Source organism: Equus quagga, chromosome 9, assembly GCF_021613505.1.
Source record: "Equus quagga isolate Etosha38 chromosome 9, UCLA_HA_Equagga_1.0, whole genome shotgun sequence".
NCBI lineage: Eukaryota > Metazoa > Chordata > Mammalia > Perissodactyla > Equidae > Equus > Equus quagga.
In genome coordinates this window covers 18,741,846-18,763,114 of record NC_060275.1, presented here as the reverse complement: position 1 = coordinate 18,763,114, position 21,269 = coordinate 18,741,846, and the positions used below count along the sequence as shown (strand labels likewise).

The 21,269-nt window shown below is 44.3% G+C and overlaps 1 protein-coding gene across 2 annotated transcripts in view; it reads left to right on the top strand.

Moving 5' to 3' along the window:
* NEDD4L (NEDD4 like E3 ubiquitin protein ligase) overlaps positions 1–21,269 on the top strand; it is a 337,485-nt gene that overhangs the window by 33,422 nt on the left and 282,794 nt on the right. The gene's annotated exons all lie outside the window — the stretch shown is intronic.

Genomic DNA, 21,269 nt, shown 5'->3' with positions numbered 1-21,269 from the left:
ATCACAGAGCTCCATTTTGGGCTTCCTTGGACACTTTTGCTTAAGATAGTGGTTCTCAACTAGGGGCAGTTTTGCTCACCAGGAGACACTAGGCAGTGTTTGTAGATGTTTTGATTGTCTACCTGAGATGGGGTAGCTACGAGCATCTGGTGGGTAGAGGCCAGGGATGCTGCTAAACATCCTGTGGTTCACACGACAGCCCTCCACAACAGGGAGGTATCTGGACTGAAATATTAATAGTGCTGAGGTTGAGCAGCTTTTTTGTTTGTTTGTTTGTTTTTGCCTAAAAAGAAATGAAAACATGAAATGGATTTTTAAGAGTTGGGTGGGGACCGTTAGTCATCATCTCATCAATACCTACCTGGTCTCCACCAAATTAAGATTTATGCTCCAGAAAGTTCCTAATTTAAAATAAACTGATTTCCAAAAGCTTGTTAGAAGCTCAGTTATTTTAAACTTTGAGTGAATTTGCCAGAAAGTGGTGCCTCCTGTGGCTTTTAATGTATTTAAAAATATCAAATAATAGAGAACAATAGAAAACAGTGCTTGGGATTACAGTAATTAACATAAAGCAAAACTGTTTTGCAGGTGCGGTGTTGCAGTCCTGTCGTGCGGGTAGACAGGGATGTGATGAGGTGGGGGGAGGGGGGCTGGGAGGGGGCATCTCAGTAGTTCCAGGGCTGTAGAGCTTGATGGGGCCGGCCGTTCTTCGCAGTCTCATTTGACTCCACAGTGAACGGCTTTCCTGGCTGTTGATGAAGATGCACTTCTAGTATTGCTCTGACTACTTATCTGCATTTTACTGGTCTTTAAGAGAGCAAAATGTAAAACAGAACAGAAAGAGGGCTGAAAGAAAAGGGGAGAGATCTTTTCTTGAGGTGACAACAGCAGGGGCAGGTGGGAGACAGGGCTCACGTTGACCCCCTGTGAAAGAGGAGGAAGATGAAGGTGCAAGAGAGAGATTGAGTGAGGCCATTCCTTGCTACGTTGGTTTCAGGGACCTGAGACAATATGGTGGGACTAAAAAGATGCCTGCATTGGGTGGAGCTGCACTTAATCTCTGGATGGGTCAGTTCATTTCACCACTTCACATCTGCTCTTAAGGAACAGCAATAACTTACGTGGCTGTTGGAAGATTAAATGAGATTATGAATGGGTTCAAAAGCTAGAAGGTCTTCTTGTTACTTCTGGGTGGAGGAAGCAGTTGGTGCCGTGTGTGGCACTGTGCCAAGACTCCTGTACCTGCAAGGTGTGTATAAAGTATAACTGCGTAACTCGGTTCGAATAACCTGCTGGTTATGCCACAGGTATGGTGACCAAGTAATTTCCTTTGGAGTCTTGGCTCAGCTCTGGGGTTTAAAAATAATGCATACTTGGGCAAGTCACTTAATGTCTCTCATTTTAATTTCCTTCATTTTTTCATGTGTAAAATGGAACTTCTTGAATGATCCTAAAGATCCATTCATCTTTTTGTTTTTTGGCGAGGAAGACTTCGCTCTGAGCTAACATCTGTTGCCAATCTTTCTCTTTTTTTTTGCTTGAGAGAGACTAGCCCTGAGCTAACATCTGTGCCTGTCTTCCTCTATTTTGTATGTGGGTTACTGCCACAGCATGGCTGATGAATGGTATAGGTCTGCACCTGGGATACAAACTGGCGAACCCAAGCTGCTGAAGCTGAGTGCTCTGGACTTAACCACTATGCATGGGGCTGGCTCAAGATCCATTCATCTTTAGCATTCTTCTGACGTTGAGCTTTCTGGAAGAAAGGCTTCTGGGGAACCATAATGGCAGTCATGATAAGCATGGTAATAGATGGCAGTGTGCATACTACTCTCATTTATTTAACAAACGCAGAGCACTCACTGTGTTCCAGGCTCTGTCCTTGGGACTTTAATCATTTTTAATTTTCATCACACCCTATAAGATAAGTACTATTATTCACATTCTGTAGATTAGGAAACCAGGGCTCAAAGAAGTTTGCGATTTGCTCCTAGTCGCAGCTAGGAAGTGGCAGACCTGGATGGGAGGCATGTAGGCGGTGGCCGCTGGGATCTTAACCAGGTGGCCACCTCCCCTGCCTGAGGTCCTTGAGAAGGCTGCATGGAGCCCCGTGGAGCTGTGGAGTTGGGGGCCCTTGTGAGCTTCAGGGACAAGGGTTGATGGGGTACCATGTGTACAATTTGAGGAGTCGTCGTGCTATGGGTGGGGTTATGGAAGTTACTGGTTTTTTCTATTTTAAGTGGCCTGAGGTGTGAGTATATAAATACTGAGAGAATGTGTCGGTGCAGAGGGTGAAGGGGCAATGAGGCGGGCCCTGGGAAGTGGGAGGGGATGGGCTCCACTGCTCATGGAGGGGGATTCCCTGAGGTGGGGAGCTCACCTAGACGCCTGGCTCCAGCGTGTGGACCGTTGTTTCAGATGAGCAGCATTTCACTCAGGTTTCAGAGTTCTGGTAAAAGCTTTGGCTTTGACATATATATAACCTTTGAGGTTTTTGGTTCTTGCAATGTTGGATAAACTGAAGCTTGTGGGTTTGATAGAGAGAGTAAAGTGAGATTGTTTCTGTTTGCTCTCCCTATTCCCCTAGAGTCATTTTTGGTCTGGAAAAGTGAGAAGCTATATATCCATTAGTTCAAGCCACCTCATGGATCATTTGTGGAAGAAAATTATTATGGGGAAAACATCCATTGCTCTAGAGAGCAGAGAGCCTGGTGGGGGAGACCAGGAAGACGTTCTTCATTCCTGTACCTGCTCCTGATTTTGGAAGGAATCCCTGAGTGTTGACAGGAGTGGCCACACTTGGCTGCTATAGAGACAGACGGTTTGTTTTGTTTTGTTTTGTTAACCGTCAAGTATAAACAAGCAAGCAAGAAAAAGAAAACAGTCATTTACCAGTAGTGAGCATTGGAGCTTGGCCACTGCCCCAGGCTAGCTAACTTGTGTGAGGTGTGACAGAAAGTTCTGCTCGTGGCTGGCTTGCCCTGTTGGTGGAGACCAGAGGCAACGGTTCTTTTCCCTGACCAGCCTCTGCCAGGAAGAGAGAGCAACAGTCCCATAGAGCAGTCTCTCAAGGCTTTAAGAAAAACAGCCTTCCTCAGGGGGGTAGGGAGAGGTAAGGTCGGTGCCAGAGACACGTGAGCAGCCAACTCCTGAGCGTTAGAACTCCAGGACTGTGAAGTTGTCTGGGTCTTTAGAGCTCCTGTATGATGATATCACCATGACATTGTTCTCTCCTGCTTTCAGTGAGTAACAAGCTTGTCGTATTTCAGCTACGTTGTGAGTTAAATAGACGTTTGTGGGCTAGTTTGGAAACTCGTTAGTGTTTGGGGAAACGCATTCCAAGTTTCCAATAACTAGCTTACAGATGCGATTTTGGAACACAACAGTGTTTTTAAGCAGGGGATTTATTGTTATTTGTTCAAAAGGGTGTTTGAACGCCTGTGGAAGTCTCGATGCTGGAATGAACTGAGTCAAAACAAAATAAAACACATAAATAAACCATCCTGTCTTCCCCCACCCCTGATGTGGGCTACAACCGTTGTTCATTTTCCTTTTCTAATCTTACTTCTGAACCTGGGTGGTGCAGGTTGAATCTGTGTACCTGCCTCAGAGTACTTACCTTAATTATTAGAGAAACAATTAAGAGTTGGCTGACTGTGCTGAACTTGCTGCCTTTTCTAGGCAATTTCTCCCTAGCAAATGTTTTGCATAGAATTCAAATTGCCTGTTTCCCCAGTGACACCTTCCTTATAGTCTGCGGTAACTACCTAATCTAATCATCCCTCCTTGTATTTGACAGGCTGTTTATATTTTAGAGTGAAATAATGCATCTCTTTCATTTTAGAAAGGAATGGTACAGAAAATGGTTACAACCCAAGACTAAATGTGCAACTCGAAATCCCAGCTATTTGTTTATCTAGACTTTGAAAAATGGCTTTAGTTTTAGCACGGGAAATGTACTGTGTTCGTAATTTATTGATTTCCTTCCGTATCTTGGTATCGTACACTCCATTGTTTTTTCTTGGTCTGCTATATTGTGCTTTTCTTACTTTTTGGTCATATTTGCTCTGTTACGTGGTGACATGTCATATGGGGGACATAGGACTTTTCCAAGAGTTGCTGGTGCAAACTGATCTTTGTTGAAGAGGCAAGAGATGCTTTGTAAAATACCAGTTGGTGTTTTCGTGGAGGGGGCGTTTGGAACCTGGAATTTTTGCCCATGTCTAAAAGCCCTTAACATCACAGCAGGAACAGTAATAATTCTGTGTCACAGAAGAGTAAGTGGAATCATTTTCAAGTTTAAGGATTGGTTAATAATGCATTTAAGTGTACATAGTAAGTGTCTATTAAGTGTATATAATAATTTAGTAGTAGTATGTGCAAAAGTTTTGTGAAATGTAATGATTTAAATTGTGATGATTCCTGCCTTCAAGAGCGTACCTTAAATATTTTGGGGCTTTTTACTGTGAAATATAATACAAGGAAAAGTGCACAAAACAGAACTACCCAGCTCTTCAGTACCATGGTGACCCCATCTGCACACTGCCTGCCCTCCTGTCATCTCTGTTCCCCTCAACTGCTTTGTTCCTAAGCTTTCAGATTTAAAGAGAAATTCCAGTTCTTAAACTTTCTCATACTTTCAGGGGATATGTGCTCATAGCTGGAAATGTGAGGGGAAAAAGAAAAAAAATCATAAATAACCCAACCAGAGCCAATTGATGTTAACATTTTTAATGCTTCTATTTGTTTTCTAATGAGTTTTCTTATACACATTGAGATGGTACTGTTGATGTAGTGTTTATAGACTTGTGTGTGAGGAAGATTGGCCCTGAGCTAACATCTGTGCCAATCTTCCTCTATTTTATGTGGGATGCTGCCATGGCATGGCTTAATGAGCTGTGCTAGGTCCGTGCCTGGGGTCCCAACCTGCGAACCCTGGGCTGCCAAAGTGGAGCACGTGAACTTAACCACTATGCCACAGGGTGGCCCCCCGACTTTTTAATTTATAAAATAAGCATTACTCTTTTTTAAAAAAAATTTTTAGTAAGCATGATAAATCATTGTAAAATATTCTATTATGTGGATCTTCTCTTATTGTCTGTTACACGTGCCTGAACTCTGCTTGTTTCTGCTGTTTCCCATGTTACAGGTAGGCTGTGGGAAGCATTTTTGTTCATCATGATTTTTCCTTTTAAATGTCCTTTAGTACTGGTAAAAGTTACCTTTTAAAAATATGTCATGAAATAATTACAAATAAAATAATGTCTGGAAAACAAATAAATATCCTTTACTATCAATTTCTCTTAATGAGTCAAAGAGCATATACATTTTTAGGTTCTAATTTCTAGGTAGAAGGTAAGTAGTGCACACTAGATTAAGATTTATAGTGTGGGGAGGGCATCTGTTTTAACTGAATATGCAGATGTAGCATGGTGCCTTAATATAGTAGATGCTTAATAAATGTTTAATGACTGAACAAACGTAAAAAGACAGTGATCACAAAGAAGGGTCCAATTAGTGGTATATACAGGAAGTGCTGCAGTGCTTCATAATAGTTAAGATAATCGTTAATGCTTATTATATAGCAAATGTTAAATAATTAATTATTCTGTGCTGCTCTGCAGATGGGCTGCAGAGGGAAGAGGCAGAAAGGAGGGAGACGAATGTGCAAGATGATGAGGCAGACGGAGCGAAAGTGCGGGGATTGGAGGCCTTGCAAAGGTCCAGAACTGAGGAGTCGGAGATGACTTCAGAGTTCTGAACCTCGGCTCTTGCAAACGTGAATCATGTACAATAGGGGAATTAGGTAAATGAAAATATAGGGCCCATTGTTGATAGGTATGGAAAATGTTATTGATACTCTAGTGTGTTGTCTTTATTTGAAAGTAAAAAGGTATGACAGCTTTCATAGCTTTCTTCCAAGCTGAATCTTTGCAAACAATCTGTTTTTTCCCCCCAGTTAAAAAAGGAATCTTTTATTTTACACTAATTAACCACAGATTTTCCTAAGAATTTTCAGAAACTTGACCCTAGGGTTTGGATGGAGATTAACAATCATTTGCATTAGTTGGTGTTGTCAAGTTTAGCAGATTTTACAGTTGGTTCCTTCACACGGGATGGTTAGGATTCTTGCTACTTGTTTTGGATTTTACCCTGTTTATAACCATCGTAGCATGGGAGCGTACTCCTTGGTTTGGGTAAATTTTGCTTGTAGATATTGAGTGTTGAGCTGTTGAATTTCATCTAGACTTTATTTTGACTTTTAATCCTTTGAAACGCTTGACTCTAGCTTCATTGGGCACTGTATAACATTCGTCATTCAGAGGCTTGTCAGGGAATAGAGCCTTGAATGGACAGCTCTCCAGCTAATTTAAAGCTCCCTCAGTTGCAGAACAGTGTGTAAAATGAAACACCTGTTGTGTCAGAAGGGAGAATATAAAATGAGATTTTCATATTTGCCTGTATCTGCAAAGAGAAACTTTGGAAGGATTCCCAAGAAACCCAGCAGCAGTGGTGCCCTGTGCTGGTTTGTGTGTTTTTTGTGGGGAGAGGGGAGTGCTGGCAGGATGGGGGTCAGGGTGAGAGAGGGTTGTTTTCAGTGTATTTATTTTTTTGAGCTATATGAATGTATTACTCATTTAGGAAAAGAATTTCACTTTCTAAAAATGTTAGGGGAAAACTCTCGAATCCTTGGTTGTTAGCCTTTTTTTCCCCTTCCATATCACAAAAGACAGATGGTCACACGCCTGATAGATTTTAAGTATAACCAGACTTTCTACGAACTGGCTTACTTGATTTTACTCATTTCAAATCCAAAAGGCATTTTGAACCCAAGGGAATTAGAGGAAAAACCTTCACTCCATGTTTTGGGGAAAAAGTGTATTATTAATATGTTAGTTATCTAATGCCAGGTAAGCTCAATTTAGCATCTTAAAACAATAGACACCTGTTGTGTCATACAGTCAGCCTTCCTTTTCTGTAAAAGTTAGCCTCTGTTTCCAGCTGAGTAGATTTGTCAGCTTCTTGCCACAAGAATTATATTCTATATTATCTCTGTGCCTTTCAATGCAAGCTGATGTTTCTGCTAGTAGAATTCTATAAAGATGTTGTGGATGCCCTCTGAATCTTATTGGAGTTCACTTTATTAGACGCAGGCCTCACCCACAGATCTAGAGATAAGCTTTCGTCTACTTTGGGCTTCGCTGAGACCGCTGAGGGACAACACCCTCACTTCTCAGCAGCCTTGGTGTTTGCCTGGCTCTCTGAGCACTGCCTCAGTATTGTTCTGAGTTATTAAAGACTTTATAGTTGGCACATTCAACAACGTGCCTGGACATCTCTTTAGCTGGATCACCTGTTTCATTAGATTACAGCAGGCAACAGGGTTGCTAAACTTTCTGTCACTAAACAGCAAGGATTCTCTTTGCTACAGCTTCTAATAACATTTCCCTCACTTTACACTGTCACTCAGCCTCCTGAAAGACCATCAGGGTTCTGCTGAGCTTTCTCAGGACTCTTCAGGCTTTTGCTAACATTCTCTGAGTCCTTCCAACTTCTCCCTACTGCCGGGTTCCAAAGCCGCTCACACATTTTAGGTTTTTATTACAGCAGCACGCTAATTCCAGTTGCCAAAATCTGTATTAGTTATTTATTACTGCAGTACAAATTAGTCCCAAACTCAGTGCCTTAAAACAGTGGACGTGATTATTTCACACAGTTTCTGCAGGTCCGCGGGGTCCTGGAGTGGCTCAGCTGGTGATTGCAGCTCTCCTGAGGTTGTAGTCCGTACATCAGCCATGCTGGAGTCATCTGAAGGCTTGAATGCGGCTGGAGTACCTGCTTCTAGGTTGCCTCCATCACCAGCCTGGCAAGTTAGTGCTTGTTGGCAGGAAGCCTCAGTTTCTTGCCATGTAGACCTCTCAGTAGGATTGCTTGAATGTCTTCACTGCATGGCAGAGAGCTTTCCTCAGAATGTGCGTTGCAAGAGAGCCAGGTTTTAAAGCTGTGGTGCCTTTTATGACCTAATCTCTGAAGTCACGCTCTGTCCTTTCCACAGTATCCTATTGGTTATAGATCAGTGCTGCTTATTGTGGGAAGTGACCACTGTCACAAGGGTATGAATTCAGGAGGTGAGAATTCACCTCCCCATCAGGGAGACTGGCTAACACAGTTTCTATGAAATTGAGTGATACACCTTGGCTTATTGTGGCCTGCTGGTGAGAATAGCTTGTCTTAAAGACAGGGCATCTAATGTCTATAATGTTAAGTGGATCGCTATTTTGTTACCATTTGATGCCTGTTTGCAAAGCCCCTCTTAGAATAGGCTTCACCAGGTTGAAGTTTAATGTTACTGATATGCCCTCAGCCTTTATCAATGGATGCCACGTGAAGGAACCCTGTGAACTTCATTATTGCATTTTGTGTAAATGCAACTGGGGGCATTGTTTATTTTATTACTTGGTGTCCATTTTGTAATTCTTTTTGAGGAAGATTGGCCCTGAGCTAACATTGCCACCAATCCTCTTCTTTTTGCTGAGGAAGATTGGCCCTGAGCTGACATCGTGCCCATCTTCCTAATACTTTATATATGGGACGCCTGCCACATCATGGCTTGACAAGTGGTGCGTAGCTCTGTGCCCAGGATCCGAACTGGTGAACCCCGGGCCGCTGAAGCGGAGCGTGTGAACTTAACTGTTAGACCACTGGGCTGGCCCCCCAATTTTATAATTTTTTAGAGAAATGTTTTTCCTTAGAAATCAATGTAAGCAAAAGCTTGCTTTCCATTGTTGCCCTGGCTGTGAGGAAGTTCAAAGTGAAATCTGTTCAACTATGGTAATTATGTTGCTGACTGGCATATTTCTGTTTTCTGTTACTTAATATTTTGCTATGAGATGTTCCAATTTATTTGTGGGAATAAAAGCCAGATATTCTTGAATTCAACAAATATTTATTGAACTCCACTTGCTTGCTAGACTCTGTTCCACGTGCCTTGCACACAGAAGTGTGCAAACAGATGAGGCCGCACTGTTGTACAGCTCACCGTGTAGTAATAAGAAAATACATTAACCTTTGCTCCAGTATGTGAGAGATTTGGCCTCAGAGAATGCCTAATTGGTATATATTGCCTTCTTATCCATTCAGGTTTTGTTTCATATTCTAGAGTTCATGGAAAAAAAATGTCTGGAGAAAATGTAACTAATCGGAATTATTGATTTTGGAGAAAGCTTTTGGAAGTGGCTGATGGGTGTTGAATAAGATGGTGTGATGTTTAAAATCTTGACGTTTGCATCTTAGGAGGCCCCACGTTCAGATAGTTTGCAGTACATCTCAGAAAGGTGAATGGGAGACACGAGATCCTTTGAGAACAAGAGCTCCCACTAAGAGATGCTAGCCTTTTGGACGAGACTATCAAACCCGTGGGTGTTGGTGCTCGTTCTTGGGCGTCACTCTGACCACCCTCTTAGCATCGCCTTTCATTTCTCCTCCTCCTTTGAGGCTGTTTCTGCGTGGTGGTCGTTGCCCACAGCTCTCAAGGCAGATTGGTTGAGTGTATGTGAGTAGTTGAGGGGCCCAGTAGAACGTATGACTTGGCGTGTAAATTATTATGAGAGCTGGGAACCTAAGAGTCCTTGTCGCTGGATTGGGGGGTGTATTGAGCACAGCTGGTGGAACTTTCTCCTTTCTTTGGCACTGAACTCCTGTGAACTTTTGTTTGTTCCTTCTGTTTTTCTCTGGTGAATTACTGCTTCCCATCATGGTGATATTTTCCGGATAACACCTGTGATTTAGCTTACTGCATTTGCGATTTCTGACTTTGTCGCTTGTTCTCTCTGTAGAATTTTTTTTGTACAGAGGTACGTTGTTTAAAAAACAACCACCGAAAAGTACACTAATTCCCAGACTCACAGCTTGGATGAGAGACTGAAGATCTTGCTGTACAATGTCTAAGCAGGTATCCTCTCCTTTAAGCGTTTGTCTTGCTGATGCTTGTGTATCCCTGCAGACTGGGAACTCGCTACCTCCTGAAGCGCCTTATTCCATCCCTGGCACAGTAACATCTGTAAGAGATCTTTATTTTAAGGGATGTTGTGGGCTGAATTGTGTTCCTCCAAAAATTTCTATGTGAAAGCCCTAATCCTCAGTTCTTCAGAATGTGACTGTATTTGGAGATAGGGATGATGAAGTTAAAATGAGACCAGTAGGGTGGGCCCTAACCCAATCCTCTTCCCCAATAAAAAAAGGAAGGACACCAGGGTGATGCACAGAGGAAAGGCTCTGTGAGGACACAGAGAGAAGGCCGCCATCAGCAAGCCTCAGAGAGAGGCCTCAGGAGAAACCAAAACTGCTGACACCTTGATTTTGGACTTTCCAGCCTCCAGCACCGTGAGAAATAAATTCCTGTTGTTCAAGCCACCCAGTCTGTGGTGTTTTGTTATGGCGGCCTAGCAGACTAATACAAGGGGAAATCTGTCAACTTGTAGATTTTACACAGAAGCCTTATTCCTTCATGTGAGACAGGAGAGCCAGGTTGAGCCTGCGTCCACGTCACAGCCTTCCCCAGACCTTCCTGCTCCCCCAGACAGTTCTCCCCGTCGGAACGGGGCCCTTTACCGTCCTCACTCTTCTTCACTGACTAGCTACCACTTTGTAGCTTTCTTCAAGTGTGTTGGCCAGACTTTGGCTCAGTGAGGGAAGGTTCCAGAGCCTTCCAGTGCAGCAGAGTGGACAGAGCTGACACTTTGGAATCCCTTAGATTTTGAGTTCATTTGTACTTCTTTGCCCTTGGGCAAATTGCTGAGCCTTCTTGCACTTCCATTTCCTCATCTGTAAAATGAAGATGAAGTGAAATGAGTTAGTATGTGTCGGTTACCTGATGGGGACTGGTATGTGGTTGGTGCCCAGTGTAGAACGATAAGTCACTAATACCTATGCCGTTCACTGAGTCTTTTCTCTGTACCAGGCACTGTTGCTTAGGGCTTGACCCAGATTGACTCATTTAATCTTCACATGAGCCAGGGGTGTCAGTATTAGCTTTATCCCCATTTTACAAATGGGGCATTTCAGTTCTCACAGAGGTCCTGTAACTTGCCCATGCTTGTGCAGCTAGTAAAAGGAGGAGCCGGGATTTTCGTCTAACTAGAGGCCTCCAGGATCTGCTCCCTTAGCTGCTGTGCTGTGTTCTGATAACATACTGTGGTATGAGCTTTTGCCTTAAGGTAAATAAGCACGTAATAAGGCTGCAGAAACTCCTCTGGCAAACACATAACACTGTGGGCTTATAGAAGATTCAGGCCTCCTCAGGCCCCGGGAGCTGCGTTGCTTCCCAGCTGCCCCTACACCATTGTTTGTTTGGCTCCAAGTATGGGGTGTCACCTTCTTCCGTTAAATGTCATCTCTGGAACTCGTGATTCTGTCATTCCATGTTGTAGATGTTCTTTGTAGCTTTGTGTCAGCTCCACGTGTGACAAACAAGCCCTCTAAGAACTGAGTTAAAGATGTGGGTAAAAGGTGGGATGGCCCGAGGCAGAAGTTAGGGTGAGGGCTGGACTTGCCACCAGCGTCCTCCTTCCAGCTTTAGGTATCTTAATCTGGAGACTAGGTAAAGAGTGTTGGCGGCATAGGAGGTAAAAATGTGGACCCACCAGCTGAAGGTTTGTATGTACGGTGGATGCTAGGATCACATCACACAGGTGATTCAGATCTGTGTGTGGGGACTCTGGGGGCGGGATGGGAGGGGCTGTGTACAGAATGCCGGGAAGATTGCTGAGCATCTCTGATTTGGAATGAGAGGTAACAGTGAGCCTGGTGGCCACCACAGGCCAAGGCCTAGGGCACCCGAGGGGCAGAGCAGAAATCACGGTACTGAACGGGGCAGCTGAAGAGCAGTAGGCAGGAGGATTCTGATGAGGCGCTGATATGGAGAAGAGGAAAAAGGTACAAAAGCTTTATGAGGAATGCTGCTAAACTGCTTAGAATGAGTGGAGGTGGGCAGGAATTGCTGTTCATGTGCTGACTGCCAGCCACGTGGCACGGCACGGCACCAGATGTTATGGGGAGGCGGAGGCAACTAGAAGAGAACATTCTTGATCTAGAAGACCTTGCAGTTCATTTAAAAGCATAAAAGCAGTAACTCTTTAGATGGACGCAGTGCAAATCGCCAAAATGCCAGTTGATGTGGAATTTTGGAATTCACAGATTAAAAGCGTCCTCTGCCTGGTAGCAAAGGAATATCTCTGTATTCCCTGTTTTGAATGGTGTTTCATCAGTATGTGGTCAGATTCTGTTTTAAGGTAAATGGCGGGGGGTTTGTATTAAGAGTGTCGCTTAGGCAAAAGGACATTTCAGTGAAATGGAGATGGTAGTGGGTTTCTTTGTAGGTTGTGAGCCCTTGGGAACATGGGTTTTCCTGAATATAACAATTTTTTAATTTCATGGTGTCTAGCACGGTGCTTTCACATAAGAGTTTTTAGAGAAGTGTTTATTTCATGGTGTTCTTGAATAATGGCAAGATGTTTGGTAAGAAATACGTAAGACATTGTTACTCAGCTTTCCAATCTATTATAGTTGGTTAGTAATAACCTTTCGTAATTATCTTTGTCCCTTACACTAACCAGTATTTATGCAGCTTAGCAGGTTTTTCTTGAAAAGCAGGAAAAGCCAAAGAGAGTTATCTCTAGGCTGAGGAAAAAAAACTTACCACCCCACCCAAAATGAAACTGTATATGCTCAGGTCAGGACGACGTGTGTGTGTTCATTTTTCATGGCGAATAGTTCATTTGAAGAAATGTTCTTGTATAAAGAAGTGTTACAGTTGGTGGCGCTGCCCTCCTGTGGCACGTGCTTTCCTGTCATGTGATGATACAACGCAAAGGTCAAACATTGCACAACTTACGCTGGAGGAGAATTCTCTCGTCTACACTCCAAACACGATAACACTTTGACACTCTGAGGAAATTGTCTGCATTTTGTAGAAGAGCGATATACAAGACCTAATGTGGGTTAAAATTGGGGAAATCATACTATATGTTGTAAATGGGAGCCATTCTTTAAAATTTGCTGCAGGTCCGCCTGATGTTCGAGAAGGACTTGAAGTCGCGACCCAGGGCGCTTCTAGCACAGTTAAGGCTGTGGCAAAGTTTCCTGAAGCCTGACTCCCTTCTCGCCTCGTTTCTCTACACTGCCACAGGAAGAGGCAGATATGGCACAGATAGGACCTGAGTCACTCTCCACTTCCTGTAGAGTAAAGGTTCAGTTCCCTGGTGCGGCTTACAAGCCCTTCTCACCTGCAGTGTCTTGCATGCATACCTCTGGCCTCTCTGGCCCTACTGGATACCACTCCCATATTAGCTGGTACTCTTGAGCCTGTCATGTGCTCTGGCTATGTCCTCTACCTGGCATACCCCCATTCTTCCCTTGCTCGCCTGATAGACTAAGACTCATCCTTGGTCACACTTCAGGGCCCATCTTGCTATCCCCTTCTCCATGGACTCCACCCCTACAGAGTTGACTTTCTTCTTTGTGAGTGGGGTGCCAACATAAGGGATCACATGGTGGAAGGCCACTCTAGATAGGGTGGCGGGATCTTGGAGGGCCTTGGAAACCAGGCAGTAGGGGGCGTGAGTTTGAAGGCAGACCCTTCCCCTTTGAAGATGTCTTAGTTACATGTAAGGAACGTGTAGGCTTGTACAGCTTTCCTGCCTCTGCGTCTTCCGTGGATACCTCGAAAGAACACCTAAAAGAGAAATGGAAAGAAAGCATTTCCGGCTTCTTGGCCTGTGAGTTTAAAAACAAAGATTTGCTGGTGGTTTTTTATTTAGGTGTCACTGGGGCTCTCCTCACTCTTGTGTTGACAGATTAGAAGGATCCAGGTGTGTCACTAAGATTTCAGATGCCCGTTGATTGTATGTTTACATAGACTTGAACATTTTTCTAGATATTTTTACAAGTTAAGATGTTATGCGGTCATCATTATTTTATTCCTCATATTCTTCCTTTCCATCCAACGTGATGTCACTGACCTGAGTTCTCCATTCCCCAGGGGCTGGTTGTCCACTGGTATTTATTGAGCTATAAACTGTGTTTGGCCCCCAGGGCCCTGGAGCCACATAAAGAGGGCCACAGTTATTCAGCAAATTCTCACTAAATTTGCTTTCTCAGACAGGTATAAAGGCATGGATAATGGCCTAGTCCTGAAGGAGGGACCCATTAAGGGGAAGACATATTCGCTCCCTTGTCTGCACTCGCTCACTCACTGTTACCCTCTCACACCTGGCCACTGTCATACTCAGTGATTTATTCCCTCTCACTCAGTCTTGCTTCACTCACTGTCTTGCACACGTTTGTTCTCACGGAGCCCAAGGCAGCCTGGGGCTGTGCTTCCAGGAGAGAGGAAGGATCTGGCCCTGAAGGCAGAGCTGTGTTGTGAACCCGGCTTGTAGGTATTTGAAAAGTGAAAATGGTGCCATCCCGGTGGCACAGTGGTTAAATGCGCACGTTCCGCTTTGGCCGCCCTGGGTTCGCTGGTTTGGATCCTGGGTGCAGACACGGCACCGCTTGGCAAAAGCCATGCTGTGGTAGGCGTCCCACATATAAAGGAGAGGGAGATGGGCACGGATGTTAGCTCAGGGCCAGTCTTCCTCAGCAAAAAGAGGAGGATTGGCAGCAGTTAGCTCAGGGCTAATCTTCCTCAAAAAAAAAAAAAAACATTGAAAAGATGGGGAGCAGGTGTGGGTGGGAGAGCTAATCCCAGGCAGAGAGTGAAGCACAGGCACGGGTATGAAAGCCAGAAAGTGCCAGGGTCCCTGCAGAGAGTGGTGAATAATTGGATTTGCCCGACAGGGGGGGGGTGGGGGGGTGTGTGTGTATATGATGAGGCTTGTAGAGAAGGGTGGGACTGGCTTGCACATGGGCTCCCAGGGCTCAGGCTGGCCTGAAGGGCAGAAGGGGCAGGCCTAGGAGAGAATGTGTGGCAGGAGGCCTGCCAGTGACCACCTCTCAAAGTCAGACAGCATCCTCGCTGGTTTGGTTCCTGGGCATTGAGGCTGTGGGGCTTGAAATCCTCAGTTAGGGTCTGAACATCTCTGCAGGTTCCCTGTCATCATTTCCATTGTTTCTTCTGTTTCTGATTGTGAGCATTTCAAATATTTTTATTTGAGCATAAGATGAGGTGTGTGCCTTTATAGTTTAAATTCTGCCAGAAAGCTGTGACTTAGATGATTTTTAGAGTTTGAGACCTTAGGTTTTGGGAATGCCCAGTGTTTATCTTTTGGGGCTGCTTTTCCTGGGATGAGCTTCTTCCCATGGGACCTCTGGTGGAAGCTGATGTTAGCGTGTGGCTCTTAGTTTTTATGTATATTTTCATTCACAGGGATACTTTAGAGCCAATAGCTGTGTTTCTGAAAACATGGGAGGATTGTTGTTACATACAGAATCACTTTTTCAGGGTGTTTAGATGATAGAAGTCATTCTGTGGTTGTCCATATCTCAAACTGTTCCCCCTGGCTTTAGTGTAATTATAGATTCCACATTGTGGTGAGTTTTGTTTAAAACAAGGAGTGTCTGTGAGTTCAGAAACCAGCTCTGTGCTTCCACTTGCCGTAATGGGCTTTTCTTTTACAATGGAAAAATACAGTTGATCTGTCCTGAAGGCCCATAAATCATGGAATGTGGTGTGTTGGGATGCGAATTCTTTTCAGCCTTGCAAAATCCTTATCAACGCGTTAAATCGACATGTGGAAGAACAGCAGGTGGCAGTTAGAAATTTGGGATTTTTCTCTTCTACAGATTTCCTATTAGACATTTCTTCAGAACAGTAAGGTTGGTGCTTCATAAAATTTCAAATCAAACTGTGGCATCTCAAGAGGCAAAGCATTTAGAATTCTTCTTTAAATTCGCCCCCCCACACAAAAAAACAAAAAGTGAATGCACGATGACTGTTTTGTTCCCTAGACTTATGACATAGCCCTCCAGCTTTGTGGTTTTTTATTCCAATGGGAAGGAAATGAGACCCTTGTAGCTTACTGTCAGGAATAATATTTTAGTGCCAGCTCTGTGCTAACCGCTGTTTAGAACATGGAGAGAGCTTCTGAATCCTGGCCCAGGCCCGGCCTCACAAGCAGGCTCTGTTACACAGGGGCTGTTCCAGGTTAGGAGAAGCATTCCATTCCCACAATGGGTAAACAGAAAACCTAAAGGAAACACATTGTTAGTTGAACTGATACAGCACCAGGCCAAGCGCTCTGCTTTTCACTGGTCACTGGTGAAGGACATCGTAAACAAAAGGGTGAGAGCGCCAGTTCCATCCTCAGCTGTTTCTAGCTCAAGGGCAGAAATCCTCAATTCTTTATCTGGAGTATGTGACCTGTTATCTAAAGCCTGTTAGTAGAGCCTCAGGACCTTAACTTCTAAACAGACACACGCTGAGATCAGATATGCGGATGGTAACAGGAAGAGAAGAGTGGTTTCAGGTACTAACCTGGGTAGTTGCGTGCTGGTGGGGGTTCATGGGAAGCAGTTAGAGGCATTATACAAAGGACAGTATCAGAGAATGGCTTTCCCCCCCTAGTTTTATGCAGAAGATGGTGATACAATAAGGGGGAGGAATCTGGCAAATGGCAGGGTGCAGAGCCGTGAGGAGCCAAGAGAGTTCCTGGGTCAGGTCAGGGCCGAGCAGAGGAGGACTGAAAAGGGAACTTTCTCACGGGGCTGAGTGATTTTGGAATGGCTCATGGCTCATGGTTCATGGGATGGGCCAGCAGTGAGAGACAGTTGTGGGGGTTAGATGGTGTTGCTCCGTCCTGCAGGAGTGGGAAGACTGAAGTAGTGCCATGCACACATTGACAGCATGTACACGTTGCTCCAGGGATGGCAGATGTCACTCTGGTAGCTCCCTTCAGTCCCCCTGTTGCCTGATGAGGCTCAGACTCTGGGGCTTATAAGGCCCCGGGCGGACTCGCCCCCACCTCTATTCCCTCTTCATGTTTTGTTTCCTGTCATTTGCTAAACACACTCCGCCTCCAAGAATACAGATACAGCGGCATTGTCTTGAGTGGTTAGGAGCAGTGACCCTCCAGGTCGTCTGCGTTCGAGTCCTGGCTCTGCCACTTTCCAGCTGTGTGAACTCTGTGCCTCAGCTTCCTTACCTGTAATAGGAATATTAACAGCATGTATCTTATAGGGAGACTGAGCTGTGTGTTAGCTACTGCTGTGTGGATGTTGCAGTTGTCGTCGTTGTCATCATCATCATCATCATCATTATCATTATCATCATTTCCTCTTATCTTTTAGGTCCAAACCCACACACTTACCTGAATCATTTCTGGAGCACCCCCAAAGGAAATTAATATCCTTTATTTTAGATTCCCTGTCTTAGTCTGTTCAAGCTGCTCTAACAAAAGTACCATAGATTGAGTGGCTTATAAACAATAGAAATTTATTTCTCACAGTTGTGAAGGCCGGCAAGTCCAAGATCAGGGCCCTGGCAGATTCAGTGTCTGGTGAGGACCTGCTTCTTAGTTCATAGGCTGCCGTCTTCTCACTGTGTCCTCAAGTGATGCAAGGGGCAAGGGAGCTCTCTGGGGTCACTTTTATAAAGGCGCTAATCTCATTCATGAGGCCTCCATCCTCCTGATTAGATCTAATCACCTCCCAAAGGTCCCACCTCCATATACATAGGGAATTAGGATTTAACATGAATTTTAGGGGGGTGCAGACATTCAGTATATGGCACTCTCTAGGGAGGCACAGAGGGCAGTAGGGCAGAAGATGATGATTCCCAATTAACACACTGTACTTCCTAGGTGGGTTTGAAAACTTACTAAGTGACTCACATTCCTGAGCCTCAGTTTCCCCACACGTAAAAGAGGGATAGTGATACCTTACCCATCTCACAGGGTTTTGTTAGTAAGCGTCAAACCACGGCGTCAGCAGAATTCCCAGAAGCGCCAGGTCACTATCATTAGAGTACTTGTCCTGATGAATTTTGCTTTATATTATGGTGATGGTTTTTTTTCCACCCCCAGATTGGGACATATGATATGATGGAGTCGAGTGAACTCATTCGCATATATTTGAAATTGGGGTTGTCTTTGAATGTCTGGAACCTATTTTTGTCCAGATTTCAGTTATTTTGACTTCATTATACCCCAGTAGCGTGTAAGGAGGCTTCCTCAAGGCCAGCACCTCTGTCGTCTTATTCATCTTCCCTGGTAGTTCCTAGCACGGTGCCTTGCTTGTGTTAGGCAAAGGTAGTGTTTTTGAATGCATTTATTATTACTTGGTAATAAATATTAAACTATTTTTTATGGAAAAATAAGCATGCTTGGTTTCTCATGTACATAATGGGCATTTATTGAATGCTGTGTACTAGTACCGCTTTCTTCTATTCTATTTCTAGTGTTGGTCTCTGTTTGAGTGGAATCGTGATGTTTCAGGTCACCACCGCATGACCATTCAGGACCATCACATGTTAAAGGAAGTTTTCATTTATGCATTCAGCAAGGCCACCACATTGTTCAATGCTGGGGCACTGTGCCCGCTGTAATCAGGAGACCTGCTTAATTGGTTTCTTGGTACATTGACAGAGTTGGATAATCCGACCTGGGCATTTGCAGTAGACCTAAGAGGCATAAGGTGGCCCTTTAAGAGTTTTGAGATTTAGGAAAAGTTTGAGTGGTTACGTTAGAGCCCACACGTACTGTAGAAGAGCGCTTCAAGGACATCCAGCCTCAAGTAAGAAAGATAATATTCCATTTCCGTTGCTTGTTTTTCTGCCTGCTGGAGAAAATAAATAATCTGAGACAACTTATAATAAAAGTGCAGGCCCAATAAAATGAGAATGATTAACAGAACCAGGAAGGAAGGCATAACAAATGGATTCCTGGTAACTCTGAGTCTCCTGGCAGCCAGGACAAAGCAAGCGGCCTGCTGGGGTGATGCAGTCTCAGGCTAGGTGAAGAAAGGAAGGGCCCCATGTCCTGCTGGCTGCTGTAGGGTCGAGAGAATAGATGCTGGAGTGTTTACCAGCCTGCAGCTGGGGCGGGGGGCATCTGGCTGGAGTAGGGTGGAGAGGAGCACATCCTTGGGCTAGCAGAGTCATTGAGGTCCCTTAGCGTCCTGGTTGATTCTGAAACTCCTCTTGGAAAGCTGAGGATTATAATGTTAGACTGTAGCTTCCTGAAGCCAGTCCTCCTGGAGGCCAGAGTAATGACTGAGTGTAATGAAAATTACCTGGCACCTGCTTGTGAGAGAATTGGTGGCTCAGGGACTTTCCCAAGGTAATATAGTTAGTTGCTTTAGTGAATGATCCGGAAGGACCATTCCGTGCCAGCACGTTATCCTCAACTCGGGTTTTATGGATAGGACTAAGACACTCTTTGAGGAACCTTTCCCACACTAAGGACACCTCTCTGCCCAGGCCCCTCACAGCTTGGTGGAAATATGTCTGTTTTATAAACCAGACTCTTCCTGATGATGGGAAAGGGCTAAAACAAACGCTTTTTTTTCTTTTTTAACTTACTTTTCTCGTTAAACCTGAGGAGAATCCCATCCTCCTACCCACGTTGCTGATAACAGGAGTTAATGGAAATGGATGTTGGAGTATGACGCTCCTTTTAGGGTGCAAGAAAGAAACAACTGATTTTACCTTTAGGAAGTTTAGCTGTAGCTTCAAAAAGTGCCAGCACGGAATGCAAGTCTTACTCTTTCACATGAAATTTTGGTATTCAGCATGATCGAGCCAACCAGGAGAAGGAAAAATATTGAGAAGACAGACTTGGGTTAAGTGGAATCGAACATTTGTGGTTGTATAAGGAGCATGGCTTCTCTGCGTGTTTGGCATGGCTCAGCTGCGTTCCTCCCCGGGTGATGTCCTCCTTAGGGTCTGTGAATGGCTCAACTTAGGACAAGTCTTTTGCAATCTGCGCCTTCTGAATACGCTTTTTCTTCTGTTGATTTAATTTGCATTTGGTGTCTGGAGTGCCTGGTCATGGAAAGAGCGCATGCTTTGTTTTGGGTAATGAGGGCTGGGGTTTCAAATCAGTGTTTCTCGGTTTACCCAGTGTCAAGTGTCATTTGAGTAACAAGCGACTGTGTTGCTCATCGCGTTGAGGTCCTGCAAGCGTCCATTTTGCAAATTAGATTTTTGCATACTCCCAAATCAGTAGACTGTAGAATGATATCATGAAAGAGAAAACCATCTTCACAGATGGAAATTCTGCCCCTGTTACATGCATTTTAATTCTAGGACAGATGCCTATTTAAACCTCAGTTGCTTGGTTCCAGCCTTGTCAGTTACTTTACAGCAAGTGTCAACTGTAAGCCAAGAGAGAGAGAGGAGTCGGTGTAGACAACTTTTTTTTTCCCATTTAATTGTATCATGTTGGGTGCTCCTTGGAAAGTGGGTGAATTATTCATGATGAGATGAATGGCGGTATTATTTTAAATTCGTATAGAAGCAAATGGCTAACAACCCACTTATTAAGCTGCTAATGTTGATCCAGCTGCCAGGAAGCTTAAAACCAGTCGGAGCCTAGATGGTGGTGTGTTCCTTGCTTGGCTGGTTTTTATATCAGCTTAACTCCAAGTCTAATTTTATCCTTTTCTCTGGTTTTCTTTTCCTAAGCGTTTTTTTCAAGTTTCCGATAACTCCTTTGCGATAACGTTGAGTATATAGCTCTTCCACCTCCTCCTCTTCCCCCTCCGTCACTGCCCTGACCTTAATAACATTCCGGCTGCATGAGAGGCAGTGTTGACACCACGGGAGGCTCCTGTGGCCCACATGTCTACAGAGGCAGAGGTCCTAGGAAGTCTGACTTGAAAGAAAGGATCCAACTACTGTAACAGCTCACCTCCCGGAAACTTACCATTTTGTAACCCCGCGTATTGAAGACACATTTGGAACCAGAAGTTGAACAAAAGTGGCCCTAGAAAATATATGACAGAAATTCTGTAAATATTTCGCACTTTTCTTTTAGAGAATTCTCTCTCTGGCCCTCTGTTACGACCCATTTTAACATCATTTTGTTTTCCTTTTAAAAATATGTAGAATAAAATATGTCCTATGGAAATAGAATATTGAAAGTTTGGTCCTGTGGCAGGTGCTGTTTCCAAGGGCTCAGCCTTTGTTTGCGTGCTCACAGCCAGCTCGTGATTTGACGTCTAAGATCACAGCCAATGAGGAAGGTTGAAGATGCTGCTGCTTGAGGGTAGGGCTGTGCTGGCTTGTCACGTAGTGTACACAGTAGGCGCTCAGTGACTCTGCATCCAGAACC